A 14,064-nucleotide genomic window follows, 5' to 3' on the forward strand; every position below is an offset into this window, starting at 1 on the left:
ATTGTCAAATTGGTAAGATGGGCAAGACAAGTTTCAAGAGAAAGAACTATTATTATAAAGAATTCTTGGAGCTGGTTCATACAAACCTTTGTGGACCTATTGGTGTTGAGAGCTACAATGGAGATAAGTACTTTATTTTGTTTGTTGATGATTATTCTAGGATGATGACTGTAATGTATCTAAAAGATAAGTCTAAAGCTTTTCAAAAGTTCAAGTGATATATGGCAAGAGTAGAGATGGAAAAATGAAACAAGCTAAAATGTTTGAGATTAGATAGAAGAGGAGAATTCACTTATAATGAAAAAAATAAATTCTTCGCTGAAAGAGGAATCAAAAGACAAGTATTAGCCCCTAGTACACCTTAGTAGAATGATATAGTAGAAAGAAGGAATAAATCAATCATGGATTGTGCAAGAACCTTGATGATAGAAAAGAATGTTGCAATCAAATAGTGGAAGGAAGCAATTAGTACAACAATTCACACCTTGAAAAAAGTACAACTAAAGAAAGACTCAAATCAAACTCCTTATAAACTATGTTATGGCTACAAACCTAATGTACATTACTTAAAAGTATTTGGTAGCAAATGTTACATTTTGAAGGAGTCTAGGAAAGGTAAATTTGATGTCAAAAGTGATGAAGGCATATTCCTAGGATACTCTAGCAAAAGTAAAAAATACAAAAGTTTGAGTCTAATGAATCGTAAGATCATAGAAAGTGTACATGTAAAGGTTGATGAGTTTGCAGAAAAGAGTGAAGAAGAGAACAACAAAGAACCTGAAGATTACATAAATTTTATTTACTTTGAACTTGATACATTGGCTAATACAATTGGAAGTCAGAAGACTTCACCTCTCGAGTCCCCAAAATCTCTAGAAATATTTGAGTTATAGCTAGTGCAACTTGAGTCACAGTTTGAAGGACCTGAGTCATAGTCAGAGGCTACTAAGTTGCAGGTAGTGCAACCTGAGTCTGAATCTGAAGGACTCGAGTCACAGATAGTAGGCCCTGAACATGATGTAGAAGATCATGGTTAAGAAAGTGGAACAAGTTCTAAATCCAAAGTACTTATATTAGCAAGATATGTTAGAAGGCACCATGCACCTGAACAAATCATTAGAGACAAGTTAGATGGTATAATGACAAGGAACATATTAAAAGGTACATGTTTTCTTACTAAATTTAAACCTAGAGTAGTTAAAGATGCTTTAGATAATGAAAGTTGGATTAAAAGAAATGAATGAAGAGATAGAACATATAGACACAAATAAGACATGGAATCTTTATCCTAGACCCAAGGATAAGAATGTAATTGGAAAAAAGTGGGTGTTCAGAAATAAACTGAATGAAGATGGGGAAGTTTCAAGAAACAAAGCAAGGTTAGTATACAAAGGTTATTCTCAAGAAGAAGGTATTGATTATTGTGAATTTTTTTCTCCTATTGCAAGATTAGGTGTTAGGAATTTACTTGCTTATGGAACATTTAAAGGATTTAAAATATATTAGATGGATATTAAATCTACATTCTTGAATACAATTCCAGAAGAAGTTTACATAGAACAACATGAAGGTTTTGTAGATCCTACCAAAAAAGATATGGTTTGTAAACTGCACAATGCATTGTACGATCTCAAGCAAGCTTGATATGAAAGACTTCATAATTACTTGATGAAGATTGGTTTTCAAAGGAAAAATGACAAAAATAGCCTATACAACAAAGAAGGACCAAACAAGAAGATTGTGTTGGTATAAATCTTTATGGATGACACATTATTTATTGGAAATGATGATTTGTATAAAGCTTTTTTAGAGGAAATCGATAAGGAATTTGAGATGTAAATGTTTGGAGAAATCAAATTCTTTTTTGGTTTGTAGATTCAATAGAAAAAAGATGGTATCTACATTACTCAATCTAAGTATATCAAGGAGATATTGAAGAATTTTGGAATGGAGGATTCAAGACCAGTTGGAACACCTATGTCCACTGGACATAAGATTTCCAATAATGATGATTTTAAGAAGGTAGATCAAACCATATATAGATCAAAGATTGGTAAACTTTAGTATGTTGTACATACTAGGCCTAGTATTACTCTTACAACTGGTATGTTGGTAAGATTTTCAGCTAATCCTAAAAAAAATCATATAATGGCAATAAAGAGAATCATGAGGTATCTGAAGGGTACTAAAGACTATGGATTATGGTACAAAAAAGGAGGAAATTTGGATTTGAAAGCCTTCACTAATGCAAATTGGGTAGGAAGTGTTGATGATATGAAGAGAACTAGTGGTGGAGCATTCTTTCTTGGCAAGCAACTAGTGTCTTGGACAAGTAGGAAGTAGAATTGCATCTCTCAATCTACAACAGAGGTAGAGTATGTTGCAAAAGTAGTCAATTGTTCTAATATTATTTGGTTCAAGCAATTGTTGGCAGGTATGAAGGTAGAGATCAAGGATCCAGTGGTTATCTTCTGTGATAACACTAGTGTAATTAATAGATCAAAGAATCATGTGATGCATACCAAGACCAAGAAAATTGCAATAAAATATCATTTTCTAAGAGAATTGATACAAGAAAAAGAAGTAGGATTGGAATATGTGACTACTAAAGAAAAAATTGTAGACATATTCACACAACCATTACCTAAGGATACATTTTTGTATCTAAAAGGTAAGTTAGGGGTTATTCACCTATGTGAATCTCACTCAACAAAGTTTAGTGATGCATCAACTAGAGCATGTTGGAGATTAGTCAAGTTGACGTAGTAATGAAAGGGAAGATTGCATATGAATATGTACATTAGGTACATAGATATTCATTGAATATTGTCTTTGGCATAAGATGTCAAAGAGGGAGAGTTTGTGTCATATCACATAAATTTTTTTTGAAGATGTCAAAGAGGAAGAACTTGGTCTGATATCAAAGATGGAGAGTTTGCTATCAGAGGAAGATGTTGAAGACAAAGTTTACTTAAAGAGGGAGAAATTGAAGTTAGAGAGAATTCACATTGATAGAGGTAGTTATTTTTCTCTAAAATTTCATTGTATTATGAAATGTTGTGTTTCCATCAATGCCAAAGAGGGAGATTGTTGAAAACAATTGATCAATTGTATATTGTCTTTGATGTTACAAAAAATGTCCTATCTTTACCAGTCAATGTATGTTGAGCTCACTCAAGTGATGAAGACATTTTCCTATGTTTTTTGAGTATTCCAATGTTTACCAAGTTTAGAAGACAACATCTACCGAGTTCACTCAGGCTAACAAAGAAAATTTTGATGGAACCAGTGTTAATCAAACTAACTCAGTTACCAAAGGAAGTTTGCGAAGATGTAGTATTAACCAAGTTCACTTGGTTAACACAGGAAAATCATTTCAGCATTATTATCTACCAAGAAAAGTCAACTAACAAAGGATTTTATTATTTTGGCATATTGAGTTTACTAGATTTTTTTGTTCATTCTAGTTGATTGTGGAGATGAATATTAATTATTCTAATTTGTATTCAAGTCGACTTGAAAATGTTAACGATAAAAGTATAAAGTTAAGTTGAGGATTGAATTTGTGACAATGTATGGAAGATAAGAATATTCTTAAAGGGAGTCAATTGGAATGGTAAGAAAAATATCCTTGTTGTGTGACAACAATTAATTTGATCAGGAAGGATCAAGTATTCAAGCCAAAATTGAGATATGAAATCAGCAATATAGTTGCATCAGCAATAAGGTCATATCATTGTTACTTTCTAACCATTGTAGTAGTGTATCAAAATAGAGTTGGCTTAACAGCTATTTGCCAAATCCTCTAACAAGGTGGTATTTCTAGATTGAAGTGTCTAAAGACCTCTAACAAGGCCGATCCTAAAATGGTGATTAAATCCTCTAATAGGGTCACACCTGACAATGTTTTTTGTAACCTTTAATAGGGTTGGATCCTAATAGGGCTCACTTTAGAAGAGTGAAAAATAGTAACTAATTGTAATTGGCATTTTTTCCCAAATTGGGTTTTTACGTTAAATCTTGGCATCCCTTGTGTTCATGCTATTTCTTTTATGTGTATGCAACTAAGTTAATTAAGGTTAATCACAATTAATATCTTAAGATCTATATGTTCAATATTTTTTGAGTAATAGCTAATATTATAGTGCTTGCTGAGTTACAATATATTGTTAGTGTTAATCGAGTGCTTGTGTGTTAACCAAGTAACAACAGTTTCAATAGAGTTTATGTTTTGTATTGACATCTAAGGGATCTAAGATTTATTTTAGTGGTAACTGATTCACTCCTCCCCTCTCAATTAGTCCTCTTATATTTTCAACACTCACCATCATGATGTCATCATGGTGGTAATGTTGAATAGTAATAGTAACCATGCACAAAGATAACTCATAACACCATATTTTGTTAACTAGGGAAACCCTGGCCAATGGAAAACCCTGGTGGGAATGATACCCACTAGATAATATACTAATACATATGTTCCTTGTTAGAGGATGGACCCTGTTAGGATTCAATGAGCAAATTTAGTATAGAGAGTCCCTGTTAGGAGACTTCGAATCCTTGTTAAGAGATTCCAACCCTGTTAGGAGTTGTAGTACAGTACATGCAAGATGAGCCCATTGTCCAAATATGCACTTCCAATTACAAGAAGAGCTCACTGCCCAAACAAGTAATTAGTCCTCAGGTATATAGGTGGTATACCTTCTTTCTTGATTGATCTTAGACCTTAGCTAGATCTCGAATCACAAAATCAGATTCTCAAATCTTTGCATATATTGCTTCACAAAAGTTTGCATATCATAATACAATTGCTCAATACACCATATCACTTTTTTTTGAATTCGCAAGATGCCCTTTGCATAAATACCATGCCTTTCACAAATTGCTACTAGGCCAGCTAAGACCATAATATACTTTTCCAACTTAGAGTAAACATCTAGGATGTTAGCCCTAATTGATCAAGTAATTATTTTGTAAACAAAATAATTCCTTTACCTTTAATTTTGCTATTTTGTTTCACTGGTAAAATACAAATATGTATTGATTTTCAAGGTTATACACATAATCATATACATGTATACTATCTCCATCTAACTTCACTAATCATAATATGATGTTAGTAACAAGTTACATACAAAATAATACATTGCTATAAACCAATTTCATACTAAGACAATTTTCTGAGTACCAAAAGCTAAGTATCTTTATTTATGAGGTTTTCTACAAGCATGTACATCATGTGTTTCTACAAATGACAACAATTACATATCTTCATTAGCCAATTGTCAACAATCTCCCCCTTTGGCATTGATGACAACAAAATAAGGAAAATTGGCTAAGTATCAAAAACTTGTCAAAACAATACAATATCAATACAGTAATCATCTTTTACAACTTATCCATCTTAAATATGCTCCCCCTTTCAATATGGTTTCATACCTTACCTTATTTACAATTTTCTTATGCATCTTCTCCCCCTTTGACATCAATGACAAAGGTCAGAATGTCAAAAACTATCAAAAACTATTTATTTACTATCAAAAACTATAATCATCTACCTTTAACTGATAATATCTTCATATAGTCATCAAAACTTTCCTTAAGACTGTTTAAACCTTTTATCCATGTATCCTTTGCTATTTCAGTAGAGGTGAGAATTTCACATAGGGAATATGATGCAATCTCAATTGTATTAAGACCAGAATATAAAAAGTTTGAATAGGTGTCCCTAAATTTGAAACACTCCTCCAACTATCTCTCAATAATAGATATCTTCTGAGTAGTAGACTCTCTAAATTCTGATAATCTCTTCAAAAAAAATTCTTTCTAAAATTCTAGTTTCTTGATATCACTATGAACACTAGCCACTTATCCTTCAAAGTCATCAACTTTGTTAGAAGGTTGCTATATCTGGTTTGATAGAGCTTCTAGCTCACTCAGCTTTCCTTCAATATTACTATCAAAATCCTTGGTCAACTTATGAGATAAGGTATACTTAACGTACAATACCTTTCTATCTTGTTGACATTTCCAAAGTTCCTTGATATAAGTATCAAGACTTAGCAAATCATTCTTGATATTCTGACAATGGTGCTAAATAGATTAGTATCATGAGAAATTTGGGCCTTTGACTTTGCAAAATTCAACAAATTTGTAAATTCTTCATCAAAAGATTTTAATACTGCTTGTGCCCTTTGTTTAGGATCTACCTCTGTATGCTTGATTGCCAGAGTACTGTGTAATCTATCAGTTACCTCCATTAAGGTTCTTTGTATTCTCTTTACTTTCTTGTTCTTCTCAATAAGTTTTGTCAGAGATGAGATCAAATTAGTTCGATCATCATCATCACTTGTTAGGCTAGCAAGTGAAAGTGGAGTGGATGAAATAGATGGTTTAGATTCATCTTCCCTTTACTTCTTCTCTAGTACCTCTTTGATTCTTCTCTCTTCTTTCTCTTTCTCTTCCTTTTCTTTGCTTTCTTTCTCTTTCTTTTCTTCCCCCTCTATTCTCTTCTTCCTTTCTTCCTTTATTTTCCTTTCCTTTTATTCCTCAACTCTTCTTTTCATTTCTTCTTCAAGCAATTTCTGCTTGGCTTCTTCTATTTTTCTCTTTTCTACTTCTAACACCCTCTTCTTCTCTTCAATTTGTTTTAGTTGATCTTGAATAACATCATCTTGAGATTTAGGCTATTCAGAACTCTCAAAAGGGTCAGTATCATCAATGTTAATGGTAACATTGATCTGATTAATTTGCATTGTGTCACCACTTACTAACACTTCCAATATTCTAGGTGCTGGTGAAGGTGTTTCCTTAGACTCAGTCATCATTTCACTAATAGTTGTGGCTGTTTCACTCCTTATTTTATCCTTCTCACCCACCATAAATAGAAATGGTCTCACCTTGTTTCTCAAGTAAGGTGCTAGACTATTTAACAAATTCTTGACTTCTTCCTCATCATCAATCTTGCATATGGTCCTTATCATAGACTTCTAAAGTTCTATATCCTCTTCTCAAGCTGGTGCCTTCCTCTCCATAAGTCTATTATAGACTTTCTGATTTACTGTGCCTTCAATATCATTAAGTTTTAGATTATTAGTAATTATATATCTCACAATAGAGATATCAATCTGATCTTTCTCAATATCATTATACAAATCATAAAATTTGTTCATCTAAACAAAGTTCCTTCATTAGCAATGGTTGAGTTTATCTTCTCAATATTTTACTTCCAAGGTTGCCTTGCTTTACTTGTTGTCTGTTTAGAAATAGTTACTTTTTTTTTGCCTTTTTTGCTTCTTGTTCTTGTTCTTCACTGGATTCCACAATTTTCCACAATGTCTTTTGTCTCTTACATGGTCTAGTAGCCTATTGTTTGAATCTTTTAATCTTGGTAGTCACGACTTCCATTAATCTTTCTAATTTTCTCTTCAGCTCACTTGGCTATTCAACTGGCACTATAGCATATGGAATGTTCTGTTATGAAGATGTCTCTACAATAGACATTGATAAAAGTTGCACATACATTATTCCTTGTTTAATTGTCTTCTTAACTACCTGTGAGTGGCTTTATGTCATACCGACCTCAGTTAGAGGTTTCTTCATTATTGTCTCAATCTTCTTGTGAGATGCTTTCTCTAAAGATGCTTGATGGGATGATTGGGTAATTTCTTCATAAGTCCCAAATCTATACTCAACTTGGTCCTTCTTGGAGTTCAACAATAGATCAATATATACAATTTCTATATCATCACTTAATTCATAACCTAAGGGATCAAGGAATGTTTCCCGAGGTTCTACTGCTTGAATATGAGTTAAATCTATATCAACCATAATACATATATCATTTTTGAATCTTTCTACAATTGTAGGTGCAATTCTAAATCTTTTTCTCATCCCATTGTGAAATGTTTTCATTATCAAATTTTTGCTATCCAAGATTTTATCTGCTGGATGTCTTCTACATACATCTATAATCTTCTTGATGGTACACTTCTCAGTACTCATAATCTCTGTAACTGATAAGTATGGAAATCTCTTAAGTACATGAAAGAATATATGATTGATCAATGATTAAAATCTAAACACACCATTCTTGGTCCTCTTGATTTTCTCTAAGTTTTCAAGAAGTTGCATTCTTAGAATTTCACTAAGGTTAACTTGTTCCTTCTCAACACAAATCTTATAGGCTGCATAGATGAATCCTGCTGATAATTCAACAATCTTAGAACTTTCACAAATAGAGTAGGCAATGATTCTACTCAGGAATCTTACACCATCTTGTTTAATGGTGCTGATCACCATGGCCTTCCCATTATAAACTGCTTTTGTGTAGCTCTCGACCTTCTTCTTAACAAGTTTCTCACCCATAGGTACACTACCTTGTTTTCTAAGTCGGGTTACCTAATGAATAAGGTCAGCTGAAATCTCAACTGTATTGTCTTCCATCCAAAAATTTTCATCATGAATTCTACTTAGTATGATCTGAGTCCATTCATAAGTGTTTAATTCTTGGTAGAAGTGATATTTGAAAAGGTCTAGTTCTTTTAAATGTTCAAATTTGAGCTTTACAGTCATATCATGGTTAAAGAATATTTCCATATCCTTGTTCATATACTTGCTCCCAATAGTTTCAAACTTTTTGTTAAGATAAATTCCTATGTCTTCCAAATACACTACATTGTTCAGAGTAATGGATAATGCTAAATTAGGGTTTCCTTCTATTACCCTATCTTTTCCTTGATGTGCAAAGATACCACCCAAGTTTTCTTTTGCAACTTCAAGTTGAAGTTGAAGCCCGATTTACTTCAAGTTTGACTTTAGCTTCACTCTTTCCTTTTCATCTTGGCAAAGTGTCCTCCCCATTGACCCAGGTTTGCTTTTTTGAAGTTGAAGTTGAAGTAGAAGTTTATTCAAACTTTAACTTCAACTTTGACTTTGAGATTTTCTAACGTGTGCTTGTTTTCTTGCAGAAAGTGCATAGTGAGATTAGAAACTCATCTTTATGAGCCAAAAGAATGGGTCCCACCTTAAGGTGATATCAAAGATGCAAAAGGAAATAATTATGGTAATTAGGAGAAATCATTCTAAAGTACGGTTACTTTATGGAAAAAGATGGTGCACAAATTTTGTGACATCATGAAAGGTCAAGCTGCATATGGAATTGATGGATATTAATTGAAAATTTCATTACAAGTCTTGTCAAAGTAAAGGTGTTATGTTTGTAATAGATTTTTGCACCTGCTCTTATGTGTTCTTGGATTTCCAAGAAATCACTCCCTATAATTACCCCCTATCCTATATGAGTGCTTATTCAATCATTTTGAGCTCTTGATGCTGACTGGTAAGAAAGGAAGATGGAAGTATAAACTCAACTGAAAAATATAAGTGCATTATCTCCCACTTTGTCATTTTGTGCCTTGCTTTCATTTGAAGTGTTTTTGGTTTAATTCTGTAAATCTGTGTCTTTTAAATTGAACCATGACACTCTTCTGCCCCAAAATGCCTAAGCTTGAAAAATATTTCCTTTTGAGCTCCCTTCTCGAAATTTAGGATACTTTCATGGTAAATAAAAACCTAGGGGATGTAATTGAGTGGGCGAGGGATGTTCAGTCTAGTCCCATACATTAGAAGTTAGCTAGTAGTGGTTTGTTAGAAGCCATTGCCTTCTCACCAACTATTGAATGCCTAGAACTAGTTGTTGAGTGTGCAAATCACTATGACCTTAACACCAGATGCATAAAGAAAGTTTCAGGGGAGGTGTTAGTAAGAATAAGCAAGACAAGCGTTAGTGTAGCCCCGAGAATCTTCATAAAGAACCCTATGAACTATGGACCTTTGAGGAATCTGAGTGCCTATATTATGACAAAGAAAAATTATGACTCCATTGTGGCTCAAACTTGGTTGTTGAGGTTGGCTGAAGGAGGCTCAAGATTGCCTAAGCCATTGACAATTGAACATTTCATTAAAGAAATAATAGACATTGTGTTACTCCTGAACAGGGTAAAAGGTAATGATCATGCCTTTCATTGGGAAATTTGGATGTATCTTTTCATTCTGAAGATTGTTGAAGGTGAAAAATTTATTGACTGGGCAGATTCAATAGCTGAGAATTTACATAGAGGCCTCATAGTAGTAAGTAATTTCAGCCTCTTCTTTTTTTATTCCTTCCTAGTATATATTTTAGTGGCATCCAAAGAATGGGAGGGACTTCCACATATGCCCTGGATAGAAGAGATGACTATTTACCAATATTACAAAGACCTTCATGCAACTGAATCTTGCAAGGAATTCAGAAGGGTTAATGATGTCTTTCTTAGGAGGTTAGTTTTTGAGCTCTAAGGTCATGAAAATCATAGGTTATCAGAGGAATCCATGTAGGCTATTAAAATTTATGGCTATCTTCATATTCAATTCCCTAAATTTACATATCTTTGAATTAGAGGTTTTTCTGGTGAACCACTTAAGTTACCAAGTTACTGTTTAGATAGTATTGTTTTATTAGAGATATGTAGGCAACTCATTTCTATATTTGACTCCTCCAAAAATACAAAGAAATCTGTCTCATTCTTGTTCCCTATTTAAATTGGTCACTACAAGTGTTCAAACTACAAACAACCCATGTTAGCACAACCTGCATTGTCATGTTTATGCCTCAAACAATATACTCCTAGAAAAGAATTTGACTATGCAGAATTTGACTATGTAATATTTGCTAGGGATAATTTTAGACATGCATCCTCATTAACCCATGTTCCTCATTTGGAAGATTATTGGGCAAATTAACCTGATGAATTTGAAGTCAGAAAGAGATTATGGTCTAGATTGACAGTCAATCAAATCAATATGTTTATCAATATATTTAAGGTAGATCTCAATACCCATAGGATAAAAGAAGATTAAGTTGAGGAGGTGATTGACCCATTTTATGTTGAACAAATTGAATACATACCTATCCTTGAGCTTGACTGGACTAGGAGGGAAGATGACCTAATGCCCTATACTTCAGAGGTGTTGAAAAGAACTGAGAAATGGTTGAAATCAAAGAATGTTGAATCAACCACACTCAAAGTCCCAGAAAAATACTCAAGAGCTAAGCACAAAAAAGCATAGCCCAAACTTAAGGCCATCTCTAACCTTGATGTTGCTGACTCTGTTGTAGGTTCTCCTAAAGTTGAAGCTTAAATTAAAGTTGAAGTAACTCCTAAGCCACTTCAACTTCAAGTTCAAGAAGAGGTCCCAAAGTTTAGAAGGATAACTTGTTCTAGCACTAAGAAGGCAACATTGAGCAAAGAAAAGGAGACAATCATAGTTGAGCTAGATCCTACCAAAGCAAAGGCAAGTTTAAAGCAGTCTCCCATTTCCCTCATGGCTGATAATACCTTGGATTCTTAGAAGTCTCCTGAAAACACTGGTTCTCAAGCTGATGCCTTGGCCTTAGCAAAAATTTCTCTTATGGCAAGTAAAGAACTTACTACCCCCAAGTGGTTGGAAACTTCTATTGAGAAGAAAAGGAGTTTAGTCCCAATATCCATGCCTATTGATGACCTAGTCAACAAATGCCTAGGAAAGCCTTCAAAGACTCAAAGGGACAAAACTGAGTCTAGGTTGAACTTTGATAAAAACTCGAGACACTAGATAACTGAAATATCCAAGCCACCAGAAGGTAGTTCCCATGAAAACCTCACTCCTCAGGACTATCAAGTATGAAGGATTGACCTTGGAAAGGGGAGTCATTCTATTGATATGAAGATTTTTGATGTTTCAAACAAGAATGTAGCATATAGAGTTTGGAGGGATGCTCAGGACAAGAAAGAAATGAAATAGGCAATGAAAAGCATGGCACATTATATTAGTGCCATCCTGCATCCAGAATCCAAACCTTTGAATGAGATGTCAGCAATGGTGGATGTATCCTCTTTAGCCAATCAAAAATTTCTTAAAAATCTACAAAAGTGCAAAGCTATTGCAAAAACATCCAAAGAATGGTTGCAATTCATCCCAAAAGAAATTGAGCAACATATTAGACTTTTGGACAAGGCTTCAAAGGAGATCATTTTCATTGTTAAAATGGTGGAGTCTAGCAATGAAGGTTTTGAAAAAGAGAGAAATAACTAGGTAAAGGTGGTGCTTTGGATTGAAGAAATTCAGGGATTTGGTTTGCAAAAATTTCAAGCTAAATGTCCTATTTTTGGCCTTGATGAGAAAACCTTACATGTGATTAGGGATTGCATCAAATGGAGGAATGAGGTCCTAGTCTAGGTAGTCACGAAAATCAAATAAATCTTGGATGGCCTTAGGCTTGTGGATGAAATCATTCAAGATGATCTAAAGTGGTTCGGAAAGCATTACGTAGGAAAAGAGAGTGACTTCATTGCCCCTGTGGAAGAACTACTAAGTGAAATCCAAAGAAAGTTCTAAGAGGTTCGAGATAAGAAGACACCATGTAGGTAGGATTTCTCTAATGTTACTCATTAGTCTGTTATCTCTACATTTTCAACTGCATATGAGACATGGAAAGCCACAAGAATTGCAGCTAGTATGGACAGTTCCTCCTGATGTGTCACATGATTGATGGATAGTTGTTTTTCTTTCCTTTTTTATTTCTTGATGCTTTTCAGTTAACATGGTTGTGTTAACATATAGAAAATTTACTCCTAGTGGGGTAATTTTGGATAATTATCCAACCCTATGCCTATATGTGTAATAGATGATATTTGATGGTGTTAACCTCTTCGTGGACTAAAGCAAAAATACTTTTATTTTGATACTCTATGCTTTTAAATTTTGAAATAGAACATTTTGAATTTGTAGCAATTGAAGTAAAGTTCTATAATTTTATATTACTGAAACTTCTTGAAGCAGATACTACTTTTTTCTTTGTGGTGATATGCATTCTTGAGAGTGTGTGTTATATGTGGAAGTTGAGTTATAATTGCTGCATTCTTTTGGAATTATCTATTTTGAATCTTGAAAGCTATGGGAGGTCAAATCTTTTTTGTTTTAACACTGTTCTTTTATCTTAACATTCAATCATGTACATGATATTGATTGTTAAGATTAAGTGGTTTTTCAACATCAATATTTATCTTGTATTTGTGAGATGATTTTGAACTTTTAAGTATTTTCAATAAAATACTTCTTGGGAAGATTTTCCCTTAATAGAGGAAGAACAATTATCTTTTTATAAAGGTTAGCTGCACCTTGATTAATATTAAGTAAATCTTTAAAGCAGAGAATTCCTTATCAATAAATAGGAATTCAATTTGTTAGTTGCATTTTTCTCACTTATTCAAATTTACCAAAGATCTTGGGAAAAACTATTCACTAATAGTATTTGGTGACTCTATTGGGGATCTTGGAAGATAGAGTTATCCTTTTTAGGTTCCTACAAGTTCCCATGGTTTTATGAAATGGTACTTCCTAATATCAATCAGTTGCCTATTCTACAACCTAACGTAGGGTTTCAAGATACACAAGAAGATATTGTCTCTGATCTTAACATTTGTGCTTCGGTTAATCGATCATGTAACAAACAATACCTCCTGTAATCACCTAAAAATGGTCATCTAGACTATTAACCCCCTTTTCAAAATTTTGGCTAAATTAATTTAATCATTTACCTAGACCAAATTGCTAATAATCAATTTATTTGATTATAACCTATAGTTTGACTATACTATTCTAAGTTCATTATTTGATTAAAAGAACATGTCCCCTTTTAATTAAATAAAAGACCCCATTCTTCTAACCCACTTAAAGTGCACACATAAAGTCCTTTTTCTATTTTGCAATTAAAAGAAAAGGCTTTGTGACTTTTGTCTTATATGACAAGTCAACTTATATTCTATTGGTTGACTTGTGTGTGCACATAGATCACTCCTATTTTCAAATTCCACCATTGATCATCCGCCATCTTCATCTTGATCTCTACCATCCATGCATCTTTAAAAGGGAGAGAGCTTTCCCCCTCAAAGGATCCATCTTTTGAATATTTTCATGCTGCAGGTTTTCTAACAGGTTTCTTTGGAGCTTTGTGGAGAACTTCTATTTCTTGTCTACATTCTC

The sequence above is a fragment of the Cupressus sempervirens genome, chromosome 2, assembly GCF_028749045.1.
Source record: "Cupressus sempervirens isolate cs-2001-9-10 chromosome 2, ASM2874904v1, whole genome shotgun sequence".
NCBI lineage: Eukaryota > Viridiplantae > Streptophyta > Pinopsida > Cupressales > Cupressaceae > Cupressus > Cupressus sempervirens.